The 22,905-nt window shown below is 46.9% G+C and overlaps 1 protein-coding gene across 4 annotated transcripts in view; it reads left to right on the forward strand.

The window, feature by feature from the left end:
- Positions 1–22,905, forward strand: part of B3GALT5 (beta-1,3-galactosyltransferase 5) — a 116,774-nt gene that overhangs the window by 79,354 nt on the left and 14,515 nt on the right. Inside the window, exons 2-3 of one of the 4 annotated variants that reach the window (XR_010138887.1) lie at positions 1,546–1,727; positions 2,568–7,193. The exons of the other annotated variants lie outside the window; for them this stretch is intronic. The gene's annotated coding sequence lies outside the window, so the exon portion shown is untranslated. Of the gene's footprint in view, positions 1–1,545; positions 1,728–2,567; positions 7,194–22,905 lie in introns of those variants that run through there. 4 annotated transcript variants of the gene reach the window in all.

A 22,905-nucleotide genomic window follows, 5' to 3' on the forward strand; every position in this document is an offset into this window, starting at 1 on the left:
CACGCCCAGCTAATTTTGTATTTTTTAGTAGAGACAGGGTTTCACCATATTTGTCAGGCTGGTCTCGAACTCCTGACCTCAAGTGATCCACCCACCTTGGCCTCCCAAACTGTTGGGATTACAGGTGTGAGCCACCGCACCTGGCCTTTTCCGTGCTCTTAATCCTCACATACCTATCTCCTGGGACCAACTGGCTAAATGCTGGGATCTGTGTTTATTCACCTCCAGTTGTCAGTTCTGTGCATGTGCTCTTAGTTTCCTTTTCCCTCTTCTCTGCATAGTTTTTTTATTCCCTTTGATACTCCAAGATTAGAATCTTTGCTAGGGCCGGGACTGTATCTTTTGCGTTCTCTTGTCGCAACAACTAAGATAGGACATTTTATGTTGTGGAACTGACAAGTTTCTGAAATTTCCATCCGTGGACATGATCCACCATAAACCACAGAAGTTAAGTACTGGAATGTTTACTATCGGGCAATTTGCTCATTATCTCTAAGCCTCAGTTTCTCATCTTTAGAGCAGGGATGGTAATATCACATGGAATCATTGTGAAGTTAATTGAGAAAATGCATGTAAAGAATTTAATGCAGTGCTTGACACGTAGAGACATCACTCCATTATTGATATACTAACTTCCTCAAGAAATTAACAGAATGAACCAGGATAACAACAGTGAGACCATGCTGTGGCCTGGACAGAAGGCGTGGAACTGCAGCTGTGCTGGGAGGGGCTGTGAGGAAGGAGCTGAGCAGAGAAATGTGGCTTTAGCCAGGAGAAGCCAGGGAGGGATCCTGGGAAGAGAAACCCCGACCCCTTTCCTTGTTGTTGCTTCCCAATGACCAAATCCGGAGGACACTGGCCAACAAGGCAGCCCCAGATGATGGCATTCACAGGAGACAGGCTCCTGTGGCTTAGATAAGGACTGGCACATCTTCTTGAGGGGCTGTGCACACACCTTATTGTTGCCCACGAATTCCCTGTTTTCCACCAGAGTCCTTGGCCTGACCAGTCCTTCCTTCTGTGTAGGATTGCAGGATCCCGGGACTGGAAAGGACCCTGTGATCACTCTCCTCACCCAGTCTCTTCATACGGAGGGAAGACCAAGGTTGTCTCCTGTGTGGCCTTGGTGGCGGTCAAATGGGGTTCTTTTTATTGGTGTTGCCAGAGTCTGCTGGGGAGCAGAGCACACAGAGCATGCTCAGAACGTGGTGGTGGAAGGGATCCGCTGTTTCTCATGATTTTTAGCCTTTACAGCGGCACCACGTTTTTACACTGAGCCACGTGTTGTCTTTCTCATTCATGGGACTGTTTCTTGCAAGTGTCTTCCTCTTAGTGTCTGTGTTTTTGGAGGGACCCTGCCCTCGAGAACAGGGGACCTGTGCTGTGCTCCTCTTGATCCTCTGGGACATTTATTATTAGGGCCGAGCACACGGGGCCAGCACATACTTTCTGAATTAAATTTCACAAGGATTACCTGGAAAGCTGTGACTTTTTCCGAGTCCTAAAACTGAGGAGCACTGTTGGTTCCTCCCTTTTCCTTTCTAGGGTCATTGTGGCAGATGTCTGTTCCTGCACTTGCAGCTCCATGAGAGGAGAAAAGCCCCCTTCCTCCCAGCAGAGCCATTGCCACTCTGATGGGCATTACAGGGAATCCTAAAGATGGCGGATCTGTGTGCGTTCCCTCTCTGGAGGGTAGAGACCAGGCATTGCATGCCAAAGCCCATCAGGTACGAGGTAACACCCAGTCCAACCCTTGCTGGCATGAAACCACTGTGTAAACTCTTGTCATGTCAGTCAGCTGAGGCTTAGAAAAATCTTCACTGCTTTCCTGTTGTATGCAGGAGACAGCTGCCTGGGTATTTGTCAGTCCTGCCGTGTTCTGTGTGTCCCCGTCTCCTTGACGGCTGCCCCGCCCGGGGCTTCTTTCCTGGGAACACCGAGCAGCACTGCTCCCAGCTGTGGTTGCAAAGACAAAAGGAAATCCCAGACAAAAGGAACAAAGGCCATTGATTCATTAACTTGCCACCAGGGAACCCACCTGCTCTGGCTTTTCTTGCAGCAGGATTCAGAGGTGCTAGAGAGGACAATGGTTTTTCTAGAGTCAAAAGGGAATACTTGACAAGTTTCCTCTTAAGGTGTCAGTTTTAGAAGCAAGGAGACTTAATTGGTCTTAGGGTACACTGGGCAGTCCATGGTGTGGCTGCAAGGGAGCAAGTGAGCCCTTTGGGGACATTTTGAAAGAAGAAAGATTATTTACTGTTAGGGGCGGGGAGCAGGAAGCTTTCTGTGGCTGGATGTTTTCTGGAGCAAGTCAGGGTCAGGGTGTTGCCTTTTGGGTCCACCTGTCATAATGTCCTTGCCACACCGGGCCATTTCTCACTTTTATGTCTGTTTGATACGGAAGAGGGGAAGAGAAGTGCTGGCAAGGGAAGGGCGCGGTCCCTTTAAATGATACTGAAGGGGGAAGGGCGTGGTCCCTGGTTAGGGCTCCATCCCCAGGCCTGTGCCCAGAACCTAGGTGAGGACAAGCATTTTTGTTTTCTTGCCCAAATGTTGCATTTCCCAAGACCACCCTGGCCTGCCACACCCCCATCCTGTGCCTGTGAAAACCCCAAGACCCTAGCAGGCAGACACGCAGGTGGCTGGACGTCGGGAGGAGCACATCAGCGGAGGAACACATGGGCGGCTGGACGTCAAGAGGAAAGCACAGACAGGCAGCGACAGGCACCGACAGGCACCGGCAGGCTGCAGGCCACCGACTGGCAGAAGGATGCGGAGGTGGCCTAGGGCAGTCGGGGGAGAGCCCAGGCCGTTCAGCGGCCTGACTCCAGGGGAAAACCATCTCCCTCCTGACTCCCCCATCTGCTGAGAGCTTCTTCCATTCAATAAAACCTTGCACTCATTCTCCAAGCCCACATGTGATCTGATTCTTTGAGTACAGCAAGGCAAGAACCCCGGGATACAGAAAGCCCTCTGTCCTTAAGATAAGGCAGGGGTCTAATTGAGCTAACACAAGCCGCCTACGGACGGCTAAACTAAAAGAACACCCTGGAACACACGCCCACTGGGGCCGCAGCAGTAAACATTCACCCCTAGACACTACCGTGGGGTCAGAGCCCCACAGCCTGCCCGTCTTTATGCTCCCCTAGAGGTTTGAGCAGCGGGGCATGGAGGAAGCGAGTCACTCCCCCATCACACGCCCTGAGAGGGGGACAAGGGAACTTCTCCTATTTCATGTTAACACAGAGGTGGGGTGTGTGACTAGGAGGGGGATTGTGTTTGCGAGAAGTGAGCGATGGGTGGCTTGTGTGCTGACTGAAGCCAGTTTCCCGTGTACAGCTCTTCAATCTTAACAGTAGATGACAAAACTGCTAATGGGACATTGGGCTGGGTGGACCTCTTTCCCACAGCCTCGCTCCCATATTACCACGAAAGGAAGGTCCACGCAAATTTCTGCCGTGTAGACAGAAGCCACTTATTAAACTAACAGCACAGGTCATATTCCATGGAGTTTGTAGGTGAGGTGCCACCTCTCTTCCTTTAGGTGGCCTGACTTTGCCTAGCATGAAAGATAAGTTGTAACATGTTCCAGAATTGTGATTCTGTTTCCCTTGCAAGCAGCTTCAGGCATCTGGCATTTTCTTCCTTCCTTTCTTTCTTTCTTTTCCTTCCTTCCTTCCTTCCTTCCTTCCTTCCTTCCTTCCTTCCTTCCTTCCTTCCTTCCTTCCTTCCTTCCTTCCTCTCTCTCCTCTTTCTATCTTTCTTTCTTTCTCTCTTTCTTTTTCTTTTTGACAAAGACTCCCTCTGTCACCCAGGCTGGAGTGCAGTGGCGCGATCTCTGCTCACTGCAACCTCCAGCTCCCGGGTTCAAGCAATTCTCCTGCCTCAGCCTCCTGAGTAGCTGGGATTACAGGCGGGTGCCACTACGCCTGGCTAATTTTTGTATTTTTAGTAGAGATGGGGTTTCACCATATTGGTCAGGCTGGTCTTGAACTCCTGACCTCATGATCCATCTGCCTCGGCCTCCCAAAGTGCTGGGATTACAGGCGTGAGCCACTGCGCCCAGCCCAGCACGCATCTGGCATTTTCTAAGTCACTGGCCCCTGCATCCTGTAGCTCTCCTAGCGGCTAATCTGAAACTATGGGATGCAGGGCTTGTTAGAGCCTCCTCTCTTCATGCACGTGAAGAGAATGTCTGTAAAGGGCTAAATAGCAAGCTGTCAATTAATAACTATAAAATGTAAACGATGTAACTGTAAAATGTAAATAAATAACTGTAAAATGTACCTGGAGGGCTCATTAGCAAGCCTCTGGCATGGACAAGGATACCTGAAGCTCCTCTAGTTGCTGCCATGGTAGAGGGTGGGGGTGGGCTTTAAAACGGTGTTATTCCCATTTGACAGATGGGGAAAGCAGAGGTCTGAGAAGGTAAATAACTCGCCTGAGCTCTCACTGTTAGTGACAGGCAGAAACAGCCTTGCAACCAGGCTGCCTGTGTTTGATTCAAACCCACTGTGGAGCACGTGCTTTAAACCACCGACCATGACTCTAGGTGGTGGGCGGTGTCTTGTGGTTGATAAGCAGGGTCCCACCAGCCCTGCGCCTCCTGTCTTGGTTGGCTTGCCACCCTAGAGAGTGGCTGCGTAGGAGCCTAGTTGCATCCATCCCTGCTCCTGAGGCCCCCTTCTCCCTCATGCTCCCTGGTTCAGACCCTCTTCCCCAGGTCAACAGTTGCTCTCGCCCCATGGGTGAGAAGTCCAGCTCTTTTCAGGATCTGTGTGTCTCAACATAGGAAAACGCCTTAAGAGTACCTGTAAGGCGGTCAGTATTTGGGCCTATCCTTAAAAGTTCTCAGACACATTTTGAAGGAATTAAAGAATTATTTGCCCAGCCTGTACTGAACTTCAAAACTGTGAGGTCTTGTAAAAATGAATTATTTGATGATAAAGTGGATTCTATCAAGAAAGATGAAATCCATTCTTTTTTTTTTTTTTTTTTTTGAGAATGAAGACAGTTTTAATTTCCAATCTGGATGCTTTTTTTGTTTGTTTTTCAAGACAGAGTCTTGCTCTGGTTGGAGTACAGTGCTATGATCATGGCTCACTGTAGCCTTGGCCTCCTGGGATCAAGCGATCCTCCTGCCTCAGCCCCCTGAGTAGCTGGAACAATGGGCGCATGCCACCATGCCTGGCTATTTTCTCTATTTTTTGTAGAGATGGAGTCTCACTGTGTTGCCCAGGCTGGTCTCGTCTCAAACTCCTGGGCTCAAGCGATCTACCTGCCTCAGGCTCCCAGAGTGCTGGGATTACAGGTGTGAACCACTGCACCCAGCTGCATTCTTATTTCCTTTTCTTGCGGTGTTGAATGGTGAAGACTTCCAGTATAATATAGTGGTGAGAACGATATTTCAAGGTTGGAAGATGCCAAAAAGTAGTTTGCCATTTGTAAAGAAAGTTTGGGATATTAGCCAGAGTTATGCACTACTACAAACATGATAAATCTCACATTATTAAAAACATGAAGTTAAAATCCATAGCAGTTGTATTTTAGCATCTGACACTACAGAACTGTGTTTATGCCTGGGATTTCCACAGTTAAACTGATTTTATGAAAATAAGTGTCAGTGATGTCTCTTTAAAGCATTAAAATAAATAAAAATATTTTAAAAGCTGAAATGTGATATGAAATTGATGCCCTAAATTCTTACTCTAACTTTGTTTACTAGAATATTAGCATTATGGAATTTAGATGAAACAAAAGTTCTTAATATTAAGCTAGTCTTATAGTCCATGTAATGCTTGAATTCCCTTTACCATGTTTTAAAATATCTTCATGGTAAATAATTAACTATTTTCTGGAATAGCTCATTCCTCCTTTAGATTTTAATAATTGTTTGCATAACCATTGTTAAGTCTTTGATTGAATTTGATCTCAGTATTTTCTACCCATGGTTCTTGTTCTAGTCTTTTCTTTCTCTGAGACATGTTTTCTGAATGTTAAGCATTATAAGTGACATTGAAAATTCTTCATATTCCATCATATAGTTCTTCATATAGTCTATCATATAATATATGCTCTCTTTCTCCTGGTCTGTCTCTTCTGAATGTCATTCAGGCTTTATAAATCCCTGGTGAAAGTGAGACACGTAAAACTAACTGTCCAGGAGTTTTTTTGATTCATGTTCTAAATGCTATGCTTTGATAGCCAGACTTAGAGGACTTTTGCTGTTTTGGTAGCAAATCCCACAGCTTCAAGTAGAATTAATGATCCCCATTTTACATATGAAAAGTAGAGAGGCGCCAGTTCTTTACGACAGAATACCAATTTGACTTGTCTGTGTTCTGTAGTAGCTTGCTCCGTAACTGTTACTTTCCATAGGAAAATCTTCCCTGTACCAGGCTACGTGCTTCAAGCTTAAATAATTAATTTCTCCTTTGGCTAGTTTTTCATCACATCCATTCATTCATCAAGTGTACATTGCACTTGGATTCACGGGCTCTGAGCTAGGCACGAGAATTATCAAATGAAGAAAGCAAAGGTCAGCTTCAGAGATGTTCATAAAATAGTGTCCTTTATATTACAATATAATGACTGCTATAAAGAAGCATATATAAAGTTAGTAATAAGTGGTAATAAATTATTGATCTCTGCTCTGGGGAAACCGAGAGGATGGGACATTTCGTGTGAAGAATGTAGGAATGGCCGAGCTGAGAAGGCATGGAAGGGCATTCGAGACCTAGGGACCTGCATAGACAAAGCAATTGAGGTACGGTAACTTAAGGAGTTACACACATTGAGGTTCCTCTTCTTATATACCTCCTATTTGGATTTTCAGGTTTCTTTTTTTGTTTGTTTGTTTTTGGATATTTCTGTTTGCTATGTCTCTTTCTTTGGAAAGTACTTGCAGGATCAGCTGTTTTTGAAGACGTTAGAAAATACAGACAAGAACATTTTCCTCACTTTTTAAAATGGATTAACATATGGAGGAAGTGGGATAATTTTGATTTTGTCTTAGTCAAAATAGCCTATTTTAAATATTTTGTTGGCTGGGCATGGTGGCTCACGCCTGTAATCCCAGCACATTGGGAAGCTGAGGCAGGATCATGGCTTGAAGCCAAGAGTTAGAGAACAGACTGGGCAACATAACGAGACTCCCATCACCACAAAAAAAAAAAAAAAAAAAAAGAAAGAAAGCTGGGCATGGTGGTGTGTGCCTTTGATCCCAGCTACTTGGGAGGCTGAGGCAGGAGGATTGCTTGAGCCCGAGAGGTCAAGGCTGCAGTGAGCCAAGATCGTGGCACTGCACTCCAGCCTGGGCGAAAGAGTGAGAATTTGTCACACACACACACAAAAAGATTTTGTAAATGTTCTTTACTAATGGGATAGACATAGTGGGGAGGCATAGCTTGAGTCCGCTACATGAATGAAATGGAATGAGTACTAAACTGGACTCAATGGGGCCATTGGCGAAGGCCTTTTGGAGATGCTGATGGAGATGGACAGCATCGCAGGATTGAAAAGCCTGTCAGTGCAGTTTCATGTTGATGAAAATAAAAGCCTGGGCCGGGCACAGTGGCTCACGCCTGTAATCCCAGCTACTTGGGAGGCTGAGGCAGGAGAATCACTTGGACCCGGGAGGTGGAGGCTGCAGTGAGCCAAGATTGCACCACTGCACTCCAGCCTGGGCAACAGAGCGAGACTGTAGCTCAAAAAAAAAAAAAAAAAAAAAGAAAAAAGAAAAGAAAAGCAAAGCCTGTGTGAAAAGCCTTAGCATTAGCTCTCCTGGCAGCAACAGCTGCCTTGCCTGCCTCTGCTTTCGCAGCTGTTTTATGTAGGTGACAGGCGGACAGGAGAACAATTGAGCTTTTTTCTTCTGGTTGAATTTGCGTTTCCTCTTTCATTTGTGGGTTATTGTTTGAAAAGAAGTGTACCCACATTCTCTGCTCTGTCAGCATCTTCCTTCCCAAGTTTTGAAGCGTGCCACAGATTGCTAGGAGACATCTGAAATTTTTAAAGCTTTTTATTATGTGTGCTTAAAGAGCGGGGAGAGATGCTCCTTGTTGAAGGAAAGGTGCTTAGCATTTGGCAAGAGAACATCATGCCTGCTCCCCCGACCTTCCCACAGCTCCTTGAGGCTGGTGTGCAGGGGGTGTATGAGTTTTGCCTGCTCCCCTCTGTGGCTTATTTTGTAGTAAAATCTTGTGTTCTTGTGGAAGTGATTGACACCAATAGTTCTGCCAATCAAGGAAAATGACCAAGGCAAGTCTCAATCATTTCAAGAGGTTTATTTGCTAAAGTTAAGGATGGGTGCCGGGGAGACAGGTCTATGCCTTTCTCCTAAGATGATTTTGAGGTCTTTAGTATTTACAGGGGAAAGGGCAGGATATTAGGAAATGGGCAATTTTCATGTGAGAGGTGGGTAAATAGTCATTCATGCCTTTGTCTGGCTCGGTGAATCTGCATTTTTACATAAGGTAACGTAGACAGTAGGGCAGAGGAAACAATCAGATATGCATTTGTTTCAGGTAGGCAAAGAAACGACTTTGAGTTCTGTCCTATGTCCCCCACACCTGTGAAGATAAGCTATTTATTTACATTACCATGTTGAACTTTAACAGAAATGCTGTAGGGTAAAGAGCTTGGGACTCACAAGGAGTTTCCTTGTGGGCAAAATATGAGGGAGGTATGTAGCTTTTCATCTTTGTTGCCATTTTATTTAGGAACCCAAATGGGAGGCAGGCTTGCATGACCCAGCTGCCAGCTTGACTCTTCCCTTTGGCTTAGTGAGTCTAGGGTCCCAAGATTTATTTTCCTCTCACAGTTCCATTGCAAAAAGTGCGAAGTTCACGGTGATGGGAAACATAGAGAAAGTACAGCTTCAGCGGCTTACAGAACCATTGTCTGACCTTCGAAATGATGGCATGTATCCCTAGAGTGAAGGAATGTCTTGTGTTCTTGTAATGCACAAGGAGGGAAAGGGAGCTGGTATTTATTAAACTCCTACTGTGTGCCATGAACGCTTTCATTTAATTCTCACATCAACCTTCAGATTGGGCATTGTGACCTTTTAAAAATGAGAGCTTGGGTTGGGAGAGAAAAAATGATTTGCTAAGATTATCCAGGAGTGATTGGAAGATGCCAGCACTGGCCTCCCCAGGGTCAGAGGCTTCTACCTACCCACCATGCTGCACTGACTGTCTTGGGTGGATGGATGTGTGTTGACTGGCTCACCCCCTTTCTTCTCACTCTTCTTATACTGCCAGGGGTGGGTTGTGTTGTCAGATGATTGGCCCAAATTATGGTGCAGTCGTAATCAAGAGCATGAGCCCTAGGGAATGGAGGTGTCAGGCATGACCTGGTTAGCAACGTGCTCCCTAAGTCATGGCTGGAAGACACCATGTATTTCTCTGCTGGCCTGTATCTACTCAACCTGCTGCTGATGTCTCTATTGTGTCCAAAATCACACTTTCCTGACCGTTCCCGGAGTCTTATTTGGTAATCACAGGCAGCGGGCAGATAAAGGCACAGTTGCCCTCTTCCTACCATGAGGTTTGGTCCAGGAACAGAGACAACTTTCTCAGCTGATGTTTTTGTTTTCTTTTGTCCTTTTCTGGGAATCTGACCCTCAGGTCTCGCACTGAGTGTGCAAGCTTTTCTTTGCCTTTGGAGGGAGGCAGGAAATTCTCCTATCCTGGTGGGCTCAGCCAGAGATGGCTTCTTTTTCTTAAGTTCTTCCTTATCAGAATTTTCCCAGCAGGAGGTAGTGGTTCATGATGGATGCGTTGGTTTCCTCACATTTGGAAAATAACCAGTGGGGACGGCCCCAGCAGTGGTTTGGTGTGTGTGGAGCCTCTCTGTGGCTGACACCATGTGGTGTCTCCCCATTTCACCTCTGTGAGAGGTGGCTTGGACATACCGAGGTGCTGGAGGCCAGCAGCACCTCCTGGACTAGCTCCTGCCAGAGTCTCTGCTGGCTAAGAGGCAAACTGGGGGGAGTCATACTGGACTTGGAATAGAGACCTGTTGTCCCTGTTCCAGTTGGGACAATCTTTGAGAAACACCACACCCCAAGGGCAGGCAGTGGTCAAAAAGGGGAGAATAATTCACTGTCATCATCCCTGTTAGCCAAACTGTCCCGACCCGGGGCAGACCACGTTGTTAGTATAATAGTTTTTACTCTGTTAAGCAAAGGTCCCCACATTAAAACATGTTCTCAGTGAAATCTTAGGCTTGGATACCAATCCCACAGCCACCCTCTGCCTCCCAGCACAGGTGGGATGATCGTGGATGCATTTATTCTCGCCCCTTGCACGGCTGGAGTAAAGTGCTTACGAAAACATCTCTTGTATTGATTCTACATGCTTTTTAAAATTCCATTTTCAAGATCGAGAACAGAGAATGCGTGGTGTGACCGAAGGTCTCCTGCTGGTGTGGAAAGGTGGCAGGCTGCCTCTGCAGCTTTGCCCGGAAGCTGGTGCCCTGGACTACTGCTTCTCAACACTCCCGAGGAGCTCCCTTTGGCTGTGATCACCCACTGGCCTCCTCTGTGTGAACAGCACGGGTAAAACTCTTGATGTTACTTCTTCCTCCGTTGAATAAGCCAGATTCTCTTTCTTCTGAGGAATAATTGAAGTCTTTTGCAGTGTACGTAAGCAAAATGACCTAATGCTGTTAAATTTTTCATACAACGGTTTCATCTGGAAGAGAGGCTATTGAAACCAAGCATTTGTGTTCAAGTAAGAAAATGTATCCAAGTCACAAAGAAACATAATTTGGCTTCTGGAGACATGGGCAGCTTCATTTCTCATTTGTTCATTCCAAAGTCTCCACTGGGCTTCTAAGTGCCACATCCTGTCCAGAATGATGAAAAATACAGAAAATGGTGCCTGCTGACCTTCTGGAGTTATTGACTCGTAAGAAAGGTGGGTGGTATTCCAAGGTTTGTACCAAGAATTAATAAAATACAATCCCAATAATTAAAGTGATACAGTACAATATGGGGTGCTGTGAGTAGTGAATAAGGAAATGAGGATTAAAGGTAAGGAAGAGTTAGCTGAGCAGAGAGAGAAAGAAGAAAGCAAAACTGGGAAAGAGCAGGAGGGTCAAGAACTGAAAGGGGGTTGGTTGGGTGCAGTGGCTCATGGCTCTATTTTCAGCACTTTGGGAGATGGAGGTAGGTGGATCCCTTGAACTCAGAAGTTCGAGACCAGCCTGGGTAATGTAGCAAAACTCCATCTCTAGAAAAAATACAAAAATTCCCTGGGTGTGGTGGTGCATGCCTGTAGTCTCAGCTACTTGGGAGGCTGAGACAGGAGGATCGCTTAACCCTGGGAGGTGGAGGTTGCAGTGAACCAAGATGGCGCCTCCGCACTCCAGCCTTGGTGACAGAGTGAGACCCTGTCTCAAAAAAGCAAAACAAAAAAAACCAAAAACTCTACACAGCTGAAAGGGAACAAGGATGTCCTGATGGCCAAGAGGCAGAGGAAGTCCCTTGGAACAACAGGACATTGCCAGCCAACTGAAGGAGTCTTTGGTTCTCACCTTGAGGATTGCCAAACTCGTTTGTCAAGAACAAATTCTCAAGCCTTGTAGAGTTAAGATGGCTTCATATAGCACAATTAAATCTGAGGGCTGGAAATTGCTTCCATTGCCTCTGGTTTAGGGTGCCTCATATAAATTGAAATCCAGCAGGCCAGTTTCTGGAATGATCATACTCCCTTGTTTTAATTAATTAATTAAATTTTTGGTTCTCCGGCCTCAGTCTCCTGAGTGGCTGGGATTACAGGTGTGTGCCACCATGCCCGGGTAATTTTTGTATTTTTTGTAGAGACAGGGTTTCACCTTGTTGACCAGGCTGGTCTTTAACTCCTGAGCTCAAGTGATCCACTGACTTCAGCCTCCCAAGTGCTGGGATTATGAGCGTGAGTCACCATGCCTGGCCCCTTGTTTAAAATCTTCCTCTTTCTTCCCCAACCCTTTGTCTGTGGTTTGCATGCTGAATTCCTATCACTGTCAAATTCTTCATGGAGACCTTACTCAAGCAGCCTAGAGTCTATGGCTTTACCATTAGGGCAACAAGCTTCCAGAATAATCTGGGAGAAGATGTTCTTTGGGAGAAAGCACTTGTCTTTGTTTTCAAGGTGTTTTATATGGGGTTAAAGATACCATCCTCCTGTTATCTCACTAGATGTAGACAGTTAAAAAGCTTTTACAAAATTTTCAGAGTTTTCTAATGTGGTTGGTTGCACCGAATAATTGGCAGCCCTATTAATGATGTTCTGGTGATCCTCTTTTGCTATGGTATTAATTTGTTTAGTTTAGTTTTGTGTCAGAAGAAAGACCTCAATACTTTGATTCTTAGCTTATTGGGTAATCAAATCTTACTTTTTAAAAAAAAGTCCATTATAGATTGGCCTTCCTGAATCTATAGACACCATATTTGACACTGTGGACAAAATTGTTCAAATAAAATCATTCAGTGTTATTTGGGTTATTAATCAGAAAAGAATGCATCAGAGATTTAAAAGAATAGGGTTATAAAAATATTGACTGTGCTTTTGGCTGCTTAGAGATTGGGAGCTGCAAGTAAAGGTACTTAAGTTAAAAAAAAAATAGAGCTTCAGCAGGGGGTAGATTGTAGAGTGAGCGGAGGGGACAGGACAGAGCCTGAATGGGGGCCAGACCCTCCTAGCATGTGCACCTTCTCTTTCTCACTATCCTGAGGCCAGGTGAGGTTGTCTTCTCTATGTTTAGGAGAGAATAAGAGTCTAGGGGGTTAAGTGATGCTTCCTAGCATGAAGCACAGCAGATAGATTGGAAGAGAGCAGCACTTCCCTCTGGTGGTGCATTCTTGGGGGCAAGTTTGGCCCTCCATGCAGTTGAGGGAAATCTGAGGAGACCCCCCGTGGCCAGTCCCCATGACCAGTGCCATACTGTACACAGCAGGTGCTCAATAAATGCTGGGAGATGATCTTTGCTATGGACTGAATTGTGTCTCCTTACAATTCCTATTTTGAAGGCCTAACCCCCAAAGGGATGGTGATTGGAGATGAGGACATTGGGAGCTGAGTAGGTTCAGTGAGGTCCTGAGGGTGGAGCGCTTGTGATGGGATGAGCGTCCCTGTAGGAAGAGGCACCAGGGCTGTCTCTCCGCCATTGTGGGGACACAACAGGAAGCCGACCATCTGCAAGCCAGGAGGAGGCCCTCACCAGAACCCGGCTGTGCTGGTACCCTGATCTTAGACTCCAGTCTCCAGTACCATGAGAAAAGACATTTCTGATATTTAAGCCACCCAGTGTGTGGTATTTTGTCATGGCTGCCCGAGGTGACTAAGACAATCCTTAAAATGCCTTCCAGCTCTAAATTCATCAGTCCTGAGACCAGTGATAATGTGTACAAATCCCTATGGCTTTTCTCCCCAGTCACTTGGTTGATTAGAGGCTTCTCTGTTGTATTGATGAATGGGACAGAGCGGCCCTGTTGGACTCTAGACTCATGGGCCCATAAAACCCTGAGAAGGACCATGGGCCCCCTGATGTCCTTGGCCAGAGTCCAGACTGCTCATTTGCTCCTCTAGGCCGTTCTGAGCCGCCCTGCCTGTCTCCAGCCTTTTTTCTCAGCTTTCCCTCTGCACACCGTGCTGTTTCTGGAACCCACAGGCCCTTCCGGATTCCCTGCCTCTGCCTGCCAGCCTCCCTGGAGCAGGTCTCCCTGAATATCCACAGGCAGGACCTCTGTTCTCTCCCCTGCCCTGTTAAAGAAAAGCCAGAGCTGGAGGTAGAAGGTAAAGACAGTTTCTATTCAGGAACTATTGCAGTAGGGGAAAGAGACCTCAGTATAGAGTGGGGCTTAATTCTGAATACAGCATGGACAAGTTGGGAGGTGCAGTCCAGAAACAGGGTGGAAGTCTCAGTAGGTGGAAAGTTACTAAGAGGAGACCCCAGGGGGGAGGGGGATTCTGGCTAAACCCACCTTGCTGGAGGCAGACCAGGGTGACCAGACATCAAGGGTGGGGGACAAGGAACCGATCAGATAGTGACATTGGGGATCTGGAGGCAGAGTCCAAGGTGGCCAGACACTGAGGGTAGAAGACAAGGAACTGATCAGATAGCGATGGTGGGGGATCCTGGCAAAACCAACTTTGCAGGATTCTTGCTAAAACTGGGCAGTGCAGAGACAGACATGGAAATGTAAAGGTGGAGGCGTGGTTGGGATGAGGATCCAGAGGCACCCAACTGGAGTCTCTGCCAGACCTCACGCACCACCCTGCTGTGTCAGATCTCAGTTACTGCTTGGCTCATGCTGTGAATCCTGAACCCCACAAAGATTTGTTGTCTTCGTCGTGGAACCCCCAGCACTTGGACCCCTGCCTCCCCCAGGGGAGGTGATCAGAAGAGGCTTCCTGAGGCAGTGGAAGGGCCTGGGATGAAGGTGCAGGGCTCTGCTCCTCCACTGAGAGACAAAATAAAATAAAGACAGGTGATTTCTCTTGGTAGCCAAGTCACAAGTTCTACTCCTGTGGGTCAGGGCCCCCTCCTCAAAAATTCCTGTGTTAAAGTCCTGACACGCAGTACCTCAGAATGTGACCTTATTTGTAGGTGACAGCTGCAGGTGACACGAGAGCCCTTCCAACAGGGCATGTTCCTGCCTTCACCGGTCAGCTGCAAAAAGTGGGCACAGGCTGCTCCTGAGGCTGTGTGGCCAGGGCAGTACCTCACGGAGCTTCCTGTGGCCACAGCAGCAGCAGCATCTGCGAGCTTGAAAGGGGACGATGAGTGAGACTTTTGTCCACAGTTCTTGGTTGAGCTGCCACGAGCAGATGGGAAAGGCTGAGAAAGAAACCATTCCTCCCTGGGTGAGGACGCTTGAAATTCCCTTTCAACCAAGGGGAGGCCACAAGCACCCTGTTCATACCTGCGTGCAGATGCCAGCGCCTGGCTCGTTGGTGACCAGCAAGGGTCCCAGCTGAGCCGGGGTGCTCTCCTGTGGCTCTGGTGGAGCGGCCACAGGATGCCGGACAGATGATTCAAACGTCGTTTAGATGGGGGAGCCGTTGAAATAGACTTGACAGTTTATTTTGCTTAGTAGAAAAAAATTAAAAAATTGTCAGCTACTATCACCATTTTAAAAATAAGATTAAAAAATGTATTTTACAAAAAAAAAAAAGGTGAAAATGAGCAGCTCACCATGTCCCACTTCTTCCACCCCAGTGCCAATGCCCTCCCTCAGCCGTGGTCCAGCCAGAAGACAAGATCAGATGAAACAACCACAAAGAAAAAAAAACAACCTTCTAGAGTGGCTGGGAATGAGGCCACCGTGATGTCTTCCCCTGAATCGATGCCATCATGGTTTTGAAGTGCGACGGTCACTCAGCTCAGGAGTCCCCGCTATGTGAGCTTGTCCACCACTGTTCACCCTTGGTGGAAGAAGACCCTGAGCACCCCAAAACATGACATCCTTATTTTCAGGAACCTCTAACTGAAATTGAGCCCTTCCTTTCTTTATGAATATAGGCACTGTCTTAGTTCCCTGCGGCTGTGGTAACAAAGTACCTCAAACTGGGTGGCTTAAAACATAGACATTTGCTGTCTTAGGGATCTGGAGGCTGGAAGTCTGAGACCAGAGTGTCACTGGGGTTGGTTCTTCTGAGGCTATCAGGGAGAATCTACTCCAGGCCCTCCCGCAGGCTCTGGGAGTGGCTGGTCGCCTTTGGCATTCCTTGGCTGGGAGACACAAAGCCTTGAGCCCTGCCTTCCTCTTCACACTGTGTTTTATCTGTTTGTGAGTCTGTGTCCACATTTCCCTGAAGGAATACCCGTCATACGGGTTAGGGATCCCCCAATGACCTCATTGAAACTTAGTGTGGAGCCTGTCTCCAAATAAGGTCACATTCTGAGGTATTGGTGGTGAGGACTTTAACATGGGAGTTTTTTGGGAGGAGGCCCTCACCCACAGTAGTAGAACTTGTGACTTTGTCACCGAAAGAAATCACTTATTTTCACATCACACCACAGTAGCAGTGGACATCTCCAAATACCGGCGAAGCTAGTCCTGCCTGCAAAGTTAAGGTAGTTTTTTTAAATCAGATCTAGACTGGAAATCATTATTAAATGAGGCAATGAAGAAGTGTGTATATTATTCTGGCTCACTTTAAAAAATATTTTGATCCATTTATTTCAACATAATTGATTTCCCCTGTAATTCTGTATGTTTTGTATTATGCATGTAAAAACATTATTCAGAGGAGTTCACAGGCTTCACCCGACTGTGTTGAAAGGACCCATGATGTAAGGATGTTTGTTGGGGGGCTTGTGGCTCCTTAACTGGCTCTGGAAAGAGCCTACTTCCCATAGTGAACCCTGTGAGGTCTAATTCTGTTCCTCCCCCTGGAGCTCCAAGAGAAGGTCATTGTCCTTGTAGCAGCAGGTGCCCCCCAGGCTGGGTTCTCACTGCAGGTGCCAGCGGGCTCTCAGTAGGTGTGACCTGGATGTGAGTGGTGAGCCAGGAGTGAGGCGCTCAGCACCTTCTGGACCACACTTCCCACTCTCCCTGGGGTTCAAGTCAGGCCATGGAAAGTGTACACCCTGTTTGTCATATAACTGGACGGGTGGTGGGCAGAACGCCTCTGGCAAGGTAGACCTTGAAGGCAAAACTGAGTTGAGGTTTGTTAGAAGTTAGGACAGAAATAATTACTGCTGGGCATGCAGCACTTCCCAACCGTTCTGTGAGGCAGGCAGTGTTATCGCCAGTTTGGCACAAGGACACAGGTGTAGAACATGTAAGTGCCCTGGGCTGTGCTACACCACCACTGTGAGCTGAGATGTGAACCAGGGCCTTCTGATTCCAAATTCCTCATTCCTTTCATCCCAGCAGGCTGCCTGCGGTTAGCAAAAGGGGACTCCTGTATCTGCTCTGCAGCTTCTTCAGCTGATTTATAATGGAAAACAGAGTAGATATTGATTTGGCAATTAATGAAATATTATGAGAATCATCATAGCAAACTTCACAGGTTGATCAAGGATCCTGCCTTCCATATCTGGCCAACTGATGTGTAAAAGCAGCTGTGAGAACTTCAGAGCTGACAAAAAAAGCAAACTCTAGACTTTATTTCCTGGAATCTGTTTTGTGAGACACTGGCCCATGAAATGCTGTCCCAAAAATAGTCGGATTTGTGGTCAAATAAATTTGGGCAATTCTGCAGAAGATGTGTCTTTTTCAGAGATTTATTTTTAATTAAACTTATTTAAAAATATTAACATGGTACAATTTGCATATAGTGAAGTGCACAAATCTTAGCTGCATGGCTCAATGAGATTTTACATATATTTCCACCCATGTAATCACCACCCAGATCTAGAATAGAATGTATTCATCTTTCCAGAGATTCCTCTGTTCCCTTGCAGTCAATAATTCTCCACCAAAGATAAACATTCTGCTGACTTCCTTCATCATTGATAAGTTTTTCCTGGTTTTGAACTTCATATAAATGGAATCATTTCATGTCTAACTCTTTTCACTCAACATAACATCTGTCAGGTTAATACATCGCATGTCAATAGTTTGTAGTTTTTATGGCCGTGTAGCATTTCATTCATCCATTCTGCTGTTGATGGAAATTTCTTGACTAGAGCTGTGTTATCAATTTATTGCCTCTTGGCTCCAAATTCACCCTTTTTGCCTGGTCTCTAGAAATGGGTCTGGGCCCTCTAAATATTTTCCCTTTGCAATCTGGCTCTTGAAGCTTATCAGTGGAGGGTCCTGGAGGGGCATTGCAGGGGAAACAGTTTTTCCTTCCTGGTTCAGGGACACTGGCTTGGTAGCCCCTGTGGTGTTACAGGAGTACTTGGCAAGATAGCAGTTTCCCCGGGTACACCCGCTAGGTGTTTTGTAGCAGAGTGCATGTGTGAGACAACTGGTGAACTGCTTTCCTTGCAACCTACAGGGCAGATTTCTGGCAAGTTCCAGAGGGTGGATTCCAAACATGTTCCTCTAATGTGGATCTGCAGTGATGTCTCTGCCATTCAGTGGGCATAGCTGTGCCCTTTCAGTGGAGTCTAGATCTCAGCCCTGGGATTGGGGGCATTTTCTCAGTTGCTCAATCTCAGCCCTAGGGGCAGTGACCATTCCTTATATATGGTTGTTTGTATATTCTTTGGAGCTGTCTTGATTTTATTACTGTTAGTCTCCCATTACTCCACTCCCTTATTATCGTAAGTGATTCTTTGTATTTGACTTTCCCTGGTCAAAGTAGTATGTGGTTTTTCTCTCCTGTTTGGATCTAGATTGATACAACAATTTTTTGCAATTCTGAGCAATGCTGCTGTGAACATTCTTGACCATGTCTTAGCAGACATAAGAGATAATTGCTGCTGGGTCTGTGTGCAGGAATGATTTGCTAGATCATAGCACATATGTTTAGCTATAGCAGAAACTGCCAAGGTATATACAGCTTTCCAAAGTGTGTTAATTTACATGCCTGCTAGCAAGGTAGGAGAAATACAGTTGCCTCCCAAGTAGCTGGGATTACAGGTGTGTGCCACCACTCCTGGCTAATTTTTTGTAGAGACAGGGTTTTGCCATGTTGTCCAGGCTAGTCTTGAACTGCGGGCCTCAAGTGATCTGCCTGCCTTGGGCTCCCAAAGTGCTGGGATTACAGACAAGAGCCACTGTGCTCGGCTTCATGATAAAACTTCAATGGATGAGGAGCTGCCTCTTACGATGAACAAAGAAGGTGGTTTCTTGAAATGGAATCTACTCCTGGTGAAGATGCTGTGAACATTGTTGAAATGACAAGAAAGAATTTACAGTGTTACATAGAGTTAGTTGATGAAGTAGTAGCAGGATTCGAGAGGATCGATTCAAATTTCAAAATAAATTCTGCTGTGGGTAAAATGCTATCAAATGGCGTCGCATGCTGCAGAGAAATCTTTCATGAAAGGAAGAGTCAATTGATGTGGCAAACTTCATTGTTGTCGTATTTTAAGAAATTGTCACGACCACCGCAACCTTCAACAACCATGACCCTGATCAGTCAGGAGCCATCCACATTGAGGCAAGACCCTCCACCAGCAAAAAGATTATGATTCTCTAAAGGATCAGATGAACATTAGCATTTTTTTTAAGCAATAAAGTATTTTTACGTAAGATATGTATGTTATTTTTTAGGCATAATGCTATTACACATTTATTAGACTCCAGTATATTGTAAACATAACTTTAAATGCACTGGGAGATAAAAGTATTTGCTCTATTATGATATTTGCTTTATTGCAGTAGTCTGGAATGGAAACTACATTATCTCTTGGGTATGCCTGTATACAGAAAGAAATTTATTATGGGGAAATGCTCATGCAATGATGGAGCCTGGAAAGTCCCAAGATCTGTGGTCAGCAAGTTGGAGACCCAGGAGAGTCGATGGTGTGGCCCTAGTCTGTGTTTGAAGGCCTGAGAACCAGGAGAGCCAAAAGCTGGCAAGCTCCGGACCAGGAAGAGCTGATGTTTCAGTTCAAGTCTGAAGGCAGGAAAAGACTGAAGGCCCAGCTCCAGGCAGTCAGGCAGGAGAACTTCCCTTTTACTCACGAGAGGGTCAGCATTTTGTTCTGTTCAGGCTGTCAACTGAGTGACCCAGAAAAGCTGGCACATAACATTCACCATCACACTGCAAGAGCTGCAAAACCCTCTCTGCTTCTAACACTGACGCTCAGCCCTCCTCCAGTGGGCAGGGAGCTGGATGCCGGGAGGACTTGGGTTGCCAGCCCAGTGTGGGCCTGGGCAGTTGCTGAGAATCTCTCTCCACCTTGTGACTTCTTAATTACTTAGAGGGTCACCCTGGTTGCTCACTTCAGCTCACTTGGGAGATCTCTCTGCTTGAGGCCAGGGGTAGGTCCAGGTCTTATGGGGTCTGAAGCTTATACAATTGGGGTGGGGGGCATTCCTCTTTAAGAAAAAGAAAACAGTAGAGGTGAGTCATCCTGCAGCTTAGCTTCACTAGTCTCATGGAAAATTTGCCTCCTAAAATGTCTTTCCTCTGAGAAAGCCCAGGCCTCCAAAGGCCCGGCCAGGCTGGCGTTAGTCTGGGGTCAGCTGCGGGGAGGCTCCAGGCCATGTGTGACGCAAGAGTTTACCCCATCCCAGTTTCCAGTGGAGAAGCATCGTTCTTGTCCACCTCTGTCATGCTCTTTCCCACCTTCCCCAGGGGAAGGGATATTTTCAGTCTGTACAACGAATCCACTGAAATGTTAAGGTGGGCACGGTGGTCTGGGGTCTTCGACCTTGTTTATAGCATGGTGCCTATTACTGGTCGGGTCTGTACAGGCGGTTTCCACTGGCGTTTTTCACCACGCCAGCCTAGAGTGGAATGACCACGTGTTAACATATAGATTCCTGGGCCCCAGACCTGCCAGAATCTCTGTGAGATGGAACCTTTCAACCTGGATTTTAAACAAGTCTCCTGGGTGATTCTGACACTCACTGGATTTGAGAACCGTGGGGTTGTTCAGACAGCAGGGACGTTGATGTTGTTCCTTCTTCATTCCTGGTGATGCCGTTCTGTTCTCCCAAGGCCTATGCGGTGGTGAGAATCTCCAAGGATACAAGACAGTGATCTGGAGCGAGTGTCCTGAAAGCAGACCCTAGCACTCAGGACTGCCAACACCCTCCCTGGGTTTCCTTGGTCTGGAATTCCCATCCGCTGGTTCCACCTGTTACATCACACCTCCTCTTCAAGGACCAGTGCAGATGCCACGTCCTTCACGGGGCTCAGAATGCTCACCAGCTTCCTCTCCACCGAGCGCCACAGCCCCTGGAGACCCCTTGAGCTGAGTGCTTTGTCCTTGCATACTCTTTGTGGCCTCATAGTGGGGCTTGGCCATTGTCCCTTCACTCCAGGTCTCTCCTTTCAGATCCAGGAAGTGCATCTTGAACTTAACTTTCCAGACCCTCCCTTCAGTTTTCCAGTCCTTAGAGAGGTGGACTTCTGATTCCTTTGTCTCTGTGCCCTGTAGCCTCAGGTCAGGCTTAAGGCAAGGTCTCCTCACCTGGCCTGGGGAGAGTCCCAGGGCGCTGCACATGCCTGTGCGGGTAGGATGCTGATGCCCAGATTTCCCCTTAGAGAGCCTTTCCCTATCCTGACGGCCCTAGCTTTGTGTGTTACTTACTTGTTCCACTTTAATTCAAAATGTACCCAGCAACCAGCTTATGCACAGTTCTCTGGGGTTTCAGGAGGGATGTAAGACATACCCCTTGCCCTTCAGGCACTATGGCCAGAAGGGGGGCAGTGACCTAGGCAGGGGACGGGAGCCGGCAGATAGGATACACTCAGAGGAGCCTGCAGCAGGCAGAGGCAGAGGAGAAGGGAGGTCTACACGTTCTTCCCTGTATTTATCTCCTTCAGTTCCAAGGTTCTCTCCTGGTATCTATATTGCTCACGAGTTACAGAGCAAAGCCTGGTGTGATGGTTCCTTTTAGGTGTCAACTTGGTTGGATTAATAAATACCTAGAGAACTGGTAAAGCATTATTTTTGGGTGTGTTGGTGAAGGTGTTTCCAGAGGAGATTGGCTGTGAGTCAGTGGGCTGAGTGGGGAGGATCTGCCCTCAATGTGGGCGGGCACCATCCATTGACTGGGCCCAAGAAGAACAAGAAGGCAGAAGAAATGTGAATTCCTCTCTCTCTGCTGGAGCTGGGACATTCTTCTTCTCCTGCCTTGGACATCAGAGCTGCAGGCTCTCTGGCCTTTGGACCTGAGGATTTATACCAAGCAGGTTTCTGGGTTCTCAGGCCTTTGGCCTTGGACTGATAGTTACACCATTGGCATATCTGGTTCTGAGGCTCTTGGACTTGGACTGAGCCACACTCTTGGCATCCCAGCGTCTCCAGCTTGCATGGCCTGTCACGGTATTTCCCAACCTCCGTAATCATGCTAGCTAATTCTCCTAAGAAATTTCTTCTCATCTATCTGTCTGTCTATCTATCTATCTGTCTACCTACCTACTTACCCGCCTATCTATCTTTTGATTGATCTACCTATCAATCTGTCTATCTATCCATAACCTGTTGGTTCGATCTCTCTAGAGAACCCTGACTAATACACCTGGAGTGCAGAATCTGCTGGAGAAACTGCCATTCCGTTATTGACCGGCTGGTCAGGCCATACAGCCTGGTGGTCTAGATGTGTTTGGAGGTAGGGCTTCTGTGGCACAAATAGTGCCTGTTCATGGCTCTGTCCCAGGTAAGGCAGAGCTAGCTTGTGCTGAGGGCTTCTGCTTTGCAGCTGGCCTGGGGTGGCTAGGATCTGGGGGCACAGGCTGCCCTTTCCAGGCTCTGTCTGCTGGTGCTGCAGGTGCCCCTGCCTCCTCCTTCAGTGGAAGGCTGGCCCCCAGGTCCTCTTTAGGCACAATACAGACTCAGCCAAAGATGCAGATGCCTCATATATGAGGATTCTGAGCTGTGACTTCTGGTGGTAACTCCACTTTAGGCAGGAAAAATGTTCAATTGCCCATGAAAACAAACGACCCCGGGGGCTTTGGCCAGTTGGGTTTGGCACCTGCTCTGTCTCCTGCGAAACAGTTTGGCCAATGCACTGCATGAGGTGAGCGTCCATCCCTGGGAATTTAGATCCCTGTGAAGGGTCCTGAGAAAAGGCACATCAGAGAGAATGAGAATTTAAGCTTTACTGTTAAAGCAACCCATAGAAAAAGAGCAGAATTATTCAAGCAAGGAAACAAAGTAGAAAAATATCTTCTTTCCCTTGCACTTGGTTTTTATGCTTCTCTCTAAAATGTATTGTGGGGGAGAAAGCAGCCCCCCAACGCCCCTAATCAGCTGCACATCCTAACCATGCAAATAAATAATGAAAGAAAGAAAGAGAAAGGAGAGAAAGAAAAGTAAAGAAAAGAAAGGAAGGAA

The sequence above is a fragment of the Pongo abelii genome, chromosome 22 (assembly GCF_028885655.2).
Source record: "Pongo abelii isolate AG06213 chromosome 22, NHGRI_mPonAbe1-v2.0_pri, whole genome shotgun sequence".
In the NCBI taxonomy this organism is placed as follows: domain Eukaryota; kingdom Metazoa; phylum Chordata; class Mammalia; order Primates; family Hominidae; genus Pongo; species Pongo abelii.